This window comes from Canis aureus, chromosome 4 (assembly GCF_053574225.1).
Source record: "Canis aureus isolate CA01 chromosome 4, VMU_Caureus_v.1.0, whole genome shotgun sequence".
Lineage (NCBI taxonomy): Eukaryota > Metazoa > Chordata > Mammalia > Carnivora > Canidae > Canis > Canis aureus.
This window is the reverse complement of record NC_135614.1, coordinates 8,257,998-8,268,365: the sequence shown is the minus strand read 5'-3', so window position 1 is coordinate 8,268,365 and position 10,368 is coordinate 8,257,998. Positions and strand designations below refer to the sequence as shown.

At 37.0% G+C, this 10,368-nt stretch overlaps 1 long non-coding RNA gene across 2 annotated transcripts; it reads left to right on the top strand.

The window, feature by feature from the left end:
* Nucleotides 1-3,431: 3,431 nt before the first annotated feature.
* Nucleotides 3,432-5,913, top strand: LOC144312138 (uncharacterized). Of its 2 annotated transcripts, XR_013377575.1 has the most exons (3): nucleotides 3,432-3,639; nucleotides 4,288-4,408; nucleotides 5,614-5,913. It is a non-coding gene; the product is annotated as an uncharacterized LOC144312138 (long non-coding RNA). The 2 variants fall into 2 exon arrangements; XR_013377574.1 differs by lacking the exon at nucleotides 3,432-3,639 and having other exon boundaries at nucleotides 3,663-4,408.
* Nucleotides 5,914-10,368: the final 4,455 nt, after the last annotated feature.

Here is a 10,368-nt window from a genome sequence, read left to right as displayed (position 1 = left end):
CCAGGTTCGACTATAATAACACATCTTCAGCGCTGCCAAATCTCTCTTCTGAGTAGTTGAACCAATTTACTGTGCTACCAGCAGCATGAGAATTCTTGTTTCTTCATATTCTACCACAAAAGTTGGTAAATACTAGACATTTTATTTTTTGCTGCTAAATTTACCTACTGTAGCATCACAATAAGTACAGATACCTGGAAAGGCCAGTCCACTCCCTTCTTCTTCATTGATATTGTCTAAGCCAGCAATTCTCAAACTTTTTTTGTCCCAGGAACCCATCACACTCTTAGAAATTATTGAGTACTCCAAAGAACTTCTGTTTTTGTGGATTTTTTCCATCTATATTTACGTGAGAAGTTTTGAAATGGTTAGTTATGAATTCATTTAGAAGTGACATTAGTAAACCTTATTACATGTGAACACGAATAACATTTTTTTAATAAAAAATAAATAACCTTCCAAAACAAAAAGATGAGAAGAATGGCAATATTTTATACTTTTGCAATCTTTTTAATGTCTGGCTTAATAGAAGACAGATTCTCATATCTGCTTCTGCATTCACCCTATTGTGATATTTATTACCTGCCACATAGCCTCTGGAAAACTCAATGGCACACTAGTGAGAAAATGAGAATGAAAAAGGAAAATAGTTTCAGCATTTTTATGAAAATAGTTTTGACCTCATGGACCACCTCCAGTACCCAAAGATTCACACTTTGAAAATGCTCTTCTAGGCTATCCTTGGTCCTCTTACTTAAGAAATTTAGGACCAGCTTATGGAGTTCCAGAAAATAGGCAGAAAATGTTATTTATATTGCATGGAATTTACAGATTAATTTGCTAGAATTGACATATTTATGATATTGGGTACCCATAGACACTTAGATCATCTATAACTTTAAGACCTTTCCAATGTCCTTCAATAGTGATTTAACATTTTTGTCTTATATTTGTACATTGTTTTAATTAATTAATTACACATTGTGTTTAATTCACCATTTTTAATGGACCCTTTTAAACACATATTTTTGGGCACCTGGGTGGCTGAGTTGGTTAAGCTTCTGATTTCTGATTTTGGCCCAGATCATGATCTCATGGTTGTGGGATCAGCTCTGTGTTGGGCCCCATGCTCAGTGGGGAGTCTACTTGAGATCCTCTCTCTGCCTCCATCTCCTGCTCATGCTCTCTCTCAAATAAATAAATAAATCTTTAAAAAAACACATATTTTCAAGTTGGCTAGTTGCTGGTGTATAATTGGAATGGTATTGATTGTTGTGCATTAATGTTCATTCCAGCAATCTTCCTAAACTACTACTCTTCTCCTCCCCTCCCCCTTCCCCTCCCCCCTCCTCCTCTCTTTTCTTCTTCTTCTTCTTCTTCTTCTTCTTCTTCTTCTTCTTCTTCTTCTTCTTCTTCTGTGCCCTATGGGGCTTCAGGTTTTCTTGTTTCTTTTATGCAGACAATCACACTGATCTAGTAATAACAGCAATTTTGAAGCTCTTATCCCTCTTGGAGGGTGCAAGGTAAGATAATAAATTGTGTTGGCAAGGACATCTTCTTGTCCAACATATGTCAAGAGCTGAGCTGAACTACAGGGCAGTTAAAACAGGACAAAATTAGAGTAACACTATAGTCACACCTATAGTATAAGTGAAAATCTAAACAGGAAAAGAGGCTGGTCCTCCAGTGTTTAATTTCTCCCCATAAAATGGCACTAGGTTTTGCTCAGATGTATCAGCACAGACAGGGAAGCATTCCATCTCCTTGGAAGCCTCTCCCCTACAAAAGGCTCCTGCCACCTATGGACCTAGGATGGTCAGGGGGAGGGAGACAGGAGGGGCTTGGATAGTCCTGAATGCTGAGTCGGAGTGGAGAGAAGTATCTGAAGTCACCACCCCTACACAAGGGTGGTCTTGGCTGAGGCACCTGAGAAGGCCTGCACAGAGGGCCGCCCAGTAAGGTAGCCTCTCAATGGAGGCAGTAAGGATAGAAATGGAGATGTGCATTAAAGTACTGAGGCAGAGTCTAGAGCTGAGTGCTTGACAGCAGGTCCTCCTTGTTGACTGTTCACCAAGTCTGCTGTGACAGCCTTCTCCCATGAATCCTGCCACATGAAGCCCTGGTGATTACTACTGGTAGAGCCTGAAAAGTCATACCTATTCTGGCCTAGAGCTGGATTCCCCAATGTTAAATGAAGCAGTGTAATGGGCAGCCTTCTCTTATTCCTGACTTTAGAAAGAATGTTCCAGTGTTTAGGTGCTTGATAGGTACATTTTGGAAAGAGGTTCCCTTTAATACTTAAATTATGGGATTTAATACTTTAATACTTTATTTAATACCTTATTATGGGATTTTGTCTTGAATTTTATCAAACACTTTTCTGTGTCTATAAGCTAACCATATATGCTTTCTATTCTCTAATCTAGTGGTGAATTAAAGAAGAGAGTTTTCCAAGGTTGAATCACCCTTGCTTTCCTTTCTTGGTCTTGATGCATTCTATTGCATATATATTATTGTATTTCACTTGCTGATAGTTTATTTATAAATTTCCCTTTCTTGTACTGTCTTTATTTTTCATATCAAGATTATAACAGCCTTGAAAAATAAATCATGTAACCTCTCATTTCTGTTCTCTGGATTGGTTTGGATGAAGTAAGAGTGGTCTGAACTTTAAGGGTTGGTATAGCTTGCATGCAAAATTTTTTAGGACTGCTGTTCCTTGTGGGAGAATTTGTTGCTTAGATTGTGTTGGGGACCTAGTTTTATGTGATTAAAAATGCCAAATGGATTGTTGTTTCCTAAAGGTTTAAAAATGTAGTGTACTACTGCTATAAAATGTGCAAAAACTGACTAAAGCTTGTCATACAAGTTTGAAAAGTAACAAAGATGTTGAGTTTTCCCTGACTCCAATAAGACTTATTTTTGTGTTCATCCTACTGCCTTCCCAGTTGCATACAACATGTTTGCCCACATACTTTTCCTTCTTTCTCAGTTCCTTGACATCACATTCTTTCGGTTTTTCCCTCCCTTTCTAGACTCTCAGAACCAATCTTTTCTTTTCTTTTACTCTGCATCTGCATACTGGACTCCCCAGCCCTCACCCTGCCCTTCCTTTTCATCCCACCTTAACTTCTGGTCTACATTATGTCATTTTTCTAATTATTTCTGAAACCACCTAGATGGTGATTTCAAACACCCTGTTTGAATCTCCTGCACAAATCTCACTTCTGAGTTCCAGTCTCAGAAGAGTCTTCTATACCTAATAGGTACAAAACTTGACTTTTGATTCTCACTTCCCGAAACAGTCTCCATATTAGTTTTTTGTGTTGTACTTTCATACTGACTCTACCTTTCCCCACCCCACTCTGCCACCTTTATGGAGTGCAGCCATGGGCAAGCTGTGGATTCTGGCTTCTGTTTTAGGTTTGTTGGCAGAGTTGCCAGCAGGAGATTGGATAGCTCCCTGAGTCCCTTCCTGCCTGCCTTTGGCAGGGTTGGTAGAGGCTGCATTCCAGTATAGGAAGAAGGTCACAGTTTCCATGGGACACTCTTCTATAGCTGTAGCTATGACTACTATGTTCTCTCTGAGTTCCAGGAACTGGTCACTCACTCTCCTTGTTCTTTCCAGGCCCGGGGATGGTACAAGCTCCTTGCATTATTAGTCCTGAGGTCCTTCACCATCCCTTGTCAGGCTCCCTTAACTCTGTTACATTTTCATCAATAATTCTCCCATTAAACATTTCTCGATTACCTTATTGGAGGGGACAACTTATTTCCTGCCAAGATTCCAACTGATGTGACTTCCAAGCCACAGGACATTGCCACCACCTCTCTGGCACCCTCTGGTTACCTTCCACATCCAACCCGTTATCCAACCATGTTGTTGCTACTTTCTACTTACACCTTAAAATTAGACATATCTCTTCTTGCCATGGCTAACTGGTAGCTTCTTTGCTGGTCTTTCCATTTTTACTCTTGCCTCTCTTTCAATCTACTCACTGTGGGGCAGACAAAACCCCTTCTTAAAACTAAAAGTCAGATCATATTTCTTCACTGCTTACAATTCATTAATGGTGTTCTTAGAATTTGTGTAAAATCCAAATTCCTCATCACAGGCCTACCAGGCATTGTATGATTGGTTCCCTATTGACCTACCCAAAGTCATCTCATACCTACCCCTCCAACTTGCCCTTTGATGCCCCAGGCACACTGTCCTCCCTTTTGTTCCTTAAACACGGTGAACTCATTCATACCTCAGGACCTTTGTTTATACTTTTCCCTTTATAGGAAATTCTTGATTCCCTGCATAGAACACTTATTACTCTGCTCTTCACATGTGCCTTCTGATGCTTCAGGTTTTGGTTTAAATGTCACGTCCTCAGAGAGGCCCCATGACAACCTAATCAAGGTATATTGCCTGATCTCACCTTGCCCATGCCTCATTTTGTCCTATCATTATACCTTGTTGACTCCTTTAGAGTTTATAATAAGATATAATTATGTAGATTGGTACATTTTTTCTTTTTGGTTTTCTTTATTTTCTATTTATTTCTATGTATTTTCTGTCTTTTCACTAGACTGTAAATTTTTTGATGACAGAGGCTTATGACTATTTTGTTTACCACTATATATACCCAGCTTTAAAAACAACTCCTTATATTCTGGCACACGATTGTGTTCAATAAATATTTGTTCAATGCATAGATACTTGAATATTCATGAAGTGGGGTGTTTTCTGAAGAGGTTCACAAGAAATGGCATTGGAAACTGAGGAGATGAATTTTCTTATCAAAGAGAAGGAAAGAGAGAGACATCATATACATCTCTTCTCCTCCTTGCCCCAGGGAATGATAAGCATTTGGATGTTCTTAGCCTATTGAGGATCCAGAAAAACCACTTAGCTGCGGAGAATAATTCAGTTACACAATGGAGATTAAAGTTTCAGCATTGGGGAGTAATTACAAGGATATTTTCCATTATATATGCTCTAGAAAAAAAAAAGAAATAAAGGAATACATGAAACCCAATGGAAAAGCATTTCAAATGGCAACCAAACTATTACCTCTGTTGCAATTACAGGAAAATTGTTTGAAAGTCTCAGATGTTTGGTCTAAGTCCTTAAGACTACTCACTTAATAATGTGGTTGGAAACTTGAGAATCAAAAGAACCCTGGATTGAGCAGAAATATTTTAAACCATTGTGTTAATACTAGAACCATGAAATGAAGCGATGACGTCTGGCTAATTATCCAAACAGAGTACCAATGTTTCCTCCTCTGAGATGTATTTGTTATTTGTACAACTCACCTACCATTGAGTATTGTTAATCTTCCATTGCAACTATTTTTTTACATACCTGTGGTTTATTCTTAACTTTATGTAATAAATATTGTGGCTAAAGATGTGTTTTAAGCTTCTTTGCACTGTCTAAATAATCTAGAGGGCTGTAGTGAACATCTATTAGTCTTGCTACTCAGAATCTGTTCACTTTTCTTTGGATACAATATTTACTTTCCTCTAGAGAAACCCTTCTACCTCTGCTCTTGACCAATGTGATATGATGAGCTTAACCCCACTGCTAGTTTAAAACAACAAGCATATTTCCTCTTCCAGGCAGCAGTAATTGGTTGAACACATGATTCCGCATCAGGAAATGTTTTAAAACTGTTCTGGAAGAAACGCTCTCTTTTTCCCACTGGGTCTAAATGAAGTATATTGGAAGCCATCTTGGAAGCAGTCGTTAGAGAGAGACTGACTGGACGTGAAGCCAACACTAGGAAATGGAAACAAGGAAACTCAGTCCTGGTCAAGTTTGACTCCTGTGTCATACATCTGAAAAGAGTTAATTTTGTACTCTTAACATTACATAAGCAAGTAAATTAGCTTTTAAAAAATAAAGACCTTTGGATTGTTTATTCTGTCCATTGCAACCAAAATAATTCTTATATATAATAGGCACTTCATTATTGTTTTTGATTAATTTTAACCAGTTCTGTCTTCATTTCCAGGTCTCTTACAAAAATCTAAAAAGTTTCTCTTGATTTGATTAAAATGGAAAAATAAACCTTTGCCACAATAAATGTGCCTTAATTCTTCTAGGACAATCTTCTTATTTGAAATACACAAAATTATTTATTAATATATTGCTTTGTCCTTTATGTTTTCATGATGTCTGAAAAATTTTCCCTCTGATATTTCTGGGGGGGGGAAGTAAACCTCTAAATTTTATACTTGTTTAAAATTGGAACATATTTCTTTATTCAGAAGAATGTTCTACTTTGAAAAATTAAAAACGTGTTTCTTTGTTTTTTTGTCACCAACTGTTCCTCATCAAATAGGTCAATTGACTTTGATACTGTAACTTATGAAGGAGTGTAAAGCTAGTTAAGAACTGGAGTTGACTTCTCAGAATTTAGAATTTATGAATACTTTTGTTTTGAGTCTAGCGATTCAGATGTGTCAATGGAAAAAGAAAATCATATGTAATCTCATTCCCAGAGATAATCACTGATATTTTGACACATCTTTTTATACAATTTCTATATGTAGAGATTTTTCATTAAATAATGAAAAAGGAATAGTCCTATTTATACTCTCTATATGCTTTATAAACTTAATAATAACAATAAATGATGTGACAGTCTTTCCATGTCAATATACATATTCTATTGTGTGGATATACCATATCTTTTTAAAACATCTCCTTTGTAAAAAAAAAAAAAATTGTTTAATTCCCTGACTTTATCTACTTCTTATAATGAGGCTGATAAATCATCATACTTTACATAATTTTTTAAGAATAAAATCCACTGATGTTCTTGGGTGGTTTAGTTGGTTAAGCATTAGGCTCTTGATTTGGGCTCAAGTCATGATATCAGAGTTGTGAGATCGAGCCCTGTATTGGGCTCTGCACTTGACGTGGAGCCTGCTTGAGATTCTCTCTCTCCTTCTCCCTCTACACCCCCCAAAAAGAATAAAATCCAAAGAGTAATAACTGGCATATTTTAAAATTTAGTACATATTTCCAAGTTGCCTTTCAAAAGGTTGCAAAATTCAGCCTTCTATGTAAGCAAAAATCCTATATATGAACATTCTTATTTAATTTCATCCATATCATAAGTGATAAATGGTCATACTTTGCTGTTTTAGCTTGAATTTCTTTCATAGCTATGGAATGCAACTTTTTAAAAATGGGTGAACTATCAGTTTTTCATTGCTCTGTAAAAAAAGCACCTACAACTTTGAGGCAATGATTCACTATTGCTCCCTATTCTAGCTACAGGTGGGTGGTTGTGACTTTGCTGTGTTGCTGTGCTCACTCATGAATTGCTTCTGGGGTGTACTGTCCCTCAGCTGGGGTGTCTTGGCTCTTTTCCACATGCTCTTCCAACATTCAGCAGGAGAGCCACCTGCTGCACCAAGCTCATTTATACCCTAGAGGCAAGGATCTAAGAGAAGGAAGAGAATTATGCAGTCTCTTGATACTAGACTTGGGATTGGCACAATGTCGCATCTTCTCCATTCTGTTGGTCAAAGCAAGTCACAAGGTCTCCTAAGATATAAGCAGTGGGCAAAGAGATGTAGACACTTATGCAAGGAGCTACAGATTCATATTGCACAAGAGGGTGGGCACAGGGAAAGAATAATTGGTGTTTTTTGTTGTTTTTTTTTTTTTTACACACTGTACAGGCTGTCTTTATATCCATACATAATAAGGAGAACAAAACTTCTACTTAGCTCTTTTGAAACAAATTTATATTTTGAAAAGTACTCAAAGTTTTTCACAATGTAAAGGGTACATGATGACAGATTTCTTTCTCTGTTTCTTGGGTTAATTAAAGCATCATGTAATGTATTCTATTAAGCTGTATCCTTTTTCTGCAACACCAGGTTCATTCCAGGTTAAATGAAGTATAGGTTTTCTAAATCAGTTTTTGCTTAAGCTTGCTAAAATCAATCCATTAGCTCTGAATTCCTTTCTACACACCCTTTGAAATTTAGAATTATTGAAAGAAGTAATTTTTCCATTCAGATGCACTTTGCTTATTTTCCAGGTTCTGATAACAATATACTGCCCAGTGGAAAAAAGTTTCCCCTTGAAATGAATTTTCCTGGCACTATGTTTAGGAAATGTCCTTTTTTTTTTATTTATTTTTTTTATTGGTGTTCAATTTACTAACATAGGAAATGTCCTTTAAAATATTTCCCGGAACATATTTCTAGTGCTGAGATCCTGGGGTTTGAGTACTTTTATTTATTTCAGAGAGGCATACCATTTAATAGTCATTCAGAATGAAACCAAACCTAGTTGCTGATAATTCAAATATTCAATTTTTTCAAGATTTGTTTATCTATTTGAGAGAGAGAGAGAGAGGGCAGGAGAGGGAGAAAGCCCCAAGTGGACTCTGTGCTGAATGTGGAATCTGATGCAGGGCTTGATCTGAAAACTCTGAGATCACAACCTGAGCCCAAACCAAGAGTCCAATGCCTAACCTACTGCACCACCCAGACACCCCTCAAATACCCTATTTTTAATATGAGATGCTTCTTACTTAAAGGACAATTAGAAGAGATCTATAATCAAACAGCTAGACTCCATATTTCTTTTATCTGTACTGATTCCTAAGCAATGTGGGATAAATCATGAGTTTTACAATATTCCAGCTATCTCTAGGCATGGTACCTACTCTCAAAACTTTTCATCAACTCCCATTTGTTCAGCAAATTTAGAGTACTTACCACATATCAAGACATTACAAAAAGCTCTAGAAATACACAAGTAGTCAGTCACACTGTCTCTGGTCACATAGTTGATATTCCACTGTGAGATACAGATAACAAACCAGATGATTATAATAACATGCTGAAAATATCACTTATGGAATTCCAGTTTCTGATTCTAACTACTTTTATAACATTAGAAAGAACTCTAGGAAAATATATCAAGTTAGAAGAAAATATTTGATTTTTTTCTTACCTTTGAGGGAATGTCAAGAGTGAAATGTAATTTCATTTATAGATAAGACATGTTCATGTTGCTGCCTTAATTCTCCCTGTGGATCAGACTTCTCTCTGGTGTTTGAGACTCAACTGGTTTATAAATTCTGGGGCCTTCCTTCTGTTTTGTAAGTGCACAAATTTAATCTTACAAAATCATGTCCAGAATAGAATGAATGATCTGGAACGAAGGGTCAATGTGATCTTCTATCTTACCTGATAGTTTGAAATATCCATTTTGAGACACTAAACACAAAATAGTCTTCCTCAAAAAGATTTTCTGTATTAGGGTTTTTAAATATAGTCAATTTCTCTGATTCATCCATCTTCTAAAAGCTTAAATAACTTTCTTTAATAGTAAAAAACAAAACAAAAAACAACAATACTCTGTACCATAATTGGTGACAAATGATACACAGGTATGATGCCCTAGCTACCAGTATCGTTTTAGGGTATTGAAGGAATTCTTTTCTTTAACTTTAGTTTCTTTTCCTTCTTTCTTTCTTCTTCTTCTTTTTAAAACCTCAGCTTTTAAAATTGTAGCTAAGGATTTTTGCTCAGCCATTTAGTTTCTGGTGCCATATGCTACTGGATACCAGATATTCAGTACTACAAATGTACAATTAACTAAGGACTGCTGAGACAAAACATTTCTAGTTTCCTAAATAAAAGCAAATTATTTTTAACCTAATAAGAAAGCTAGTAAGGAGAATAAATTAAAATTGATAATTATTCAACAAAACCCAAATTAATGTTACCCGCACAGTTCACAGGCTACATTGTTGTGTGTAAATGTGGAATGGGTGGGGTAAAACATCAAGCAATCTTCTAGTTTCCAGTCCTGTACTCATCAAATGTACTTTGTCAAATCCTCCCTTTGTGCTTCCCAGGGATTTCTCAGCCCCTTCCCTCATCTGAAGGCAGACCAATCCGTGTCATCCTCAGCTCACTGCTCAGCCTCTGCCTCCCCAGGAGGCAGGAGTGAGATGAGGAAGGCCAGACCTCTGCAGGAGTGATCAGAAGTGAGATGAGGAAGGGGCCAGATCTTTCTCTGCTCCTTGTTCCTTCTTTTGGTTATAGCTTTTCTAGGTTGGGGTGAAGAAAGGATATATGACAACACAGTGTCTTTCACATATATGGTGTTATTGTAGTCCTCCTTTGGCTTCCCTGGTTAGTGCTAGGTGGCCATCAAGGCCCACTAAGTAACAGGTGTACAAAAATTTGCTCTCATGGTGTACATGGGTGAGTTCTTTGAGGAGCTCTTTTTGGATGAAAGGGATCTTCCCAATGCCCAAGGCTCTGACATCAGTTCACTCTCTTCCAATTATCCCCTACAGTACAATGATGCCCCATCCACTGCTGCTGCTTGTA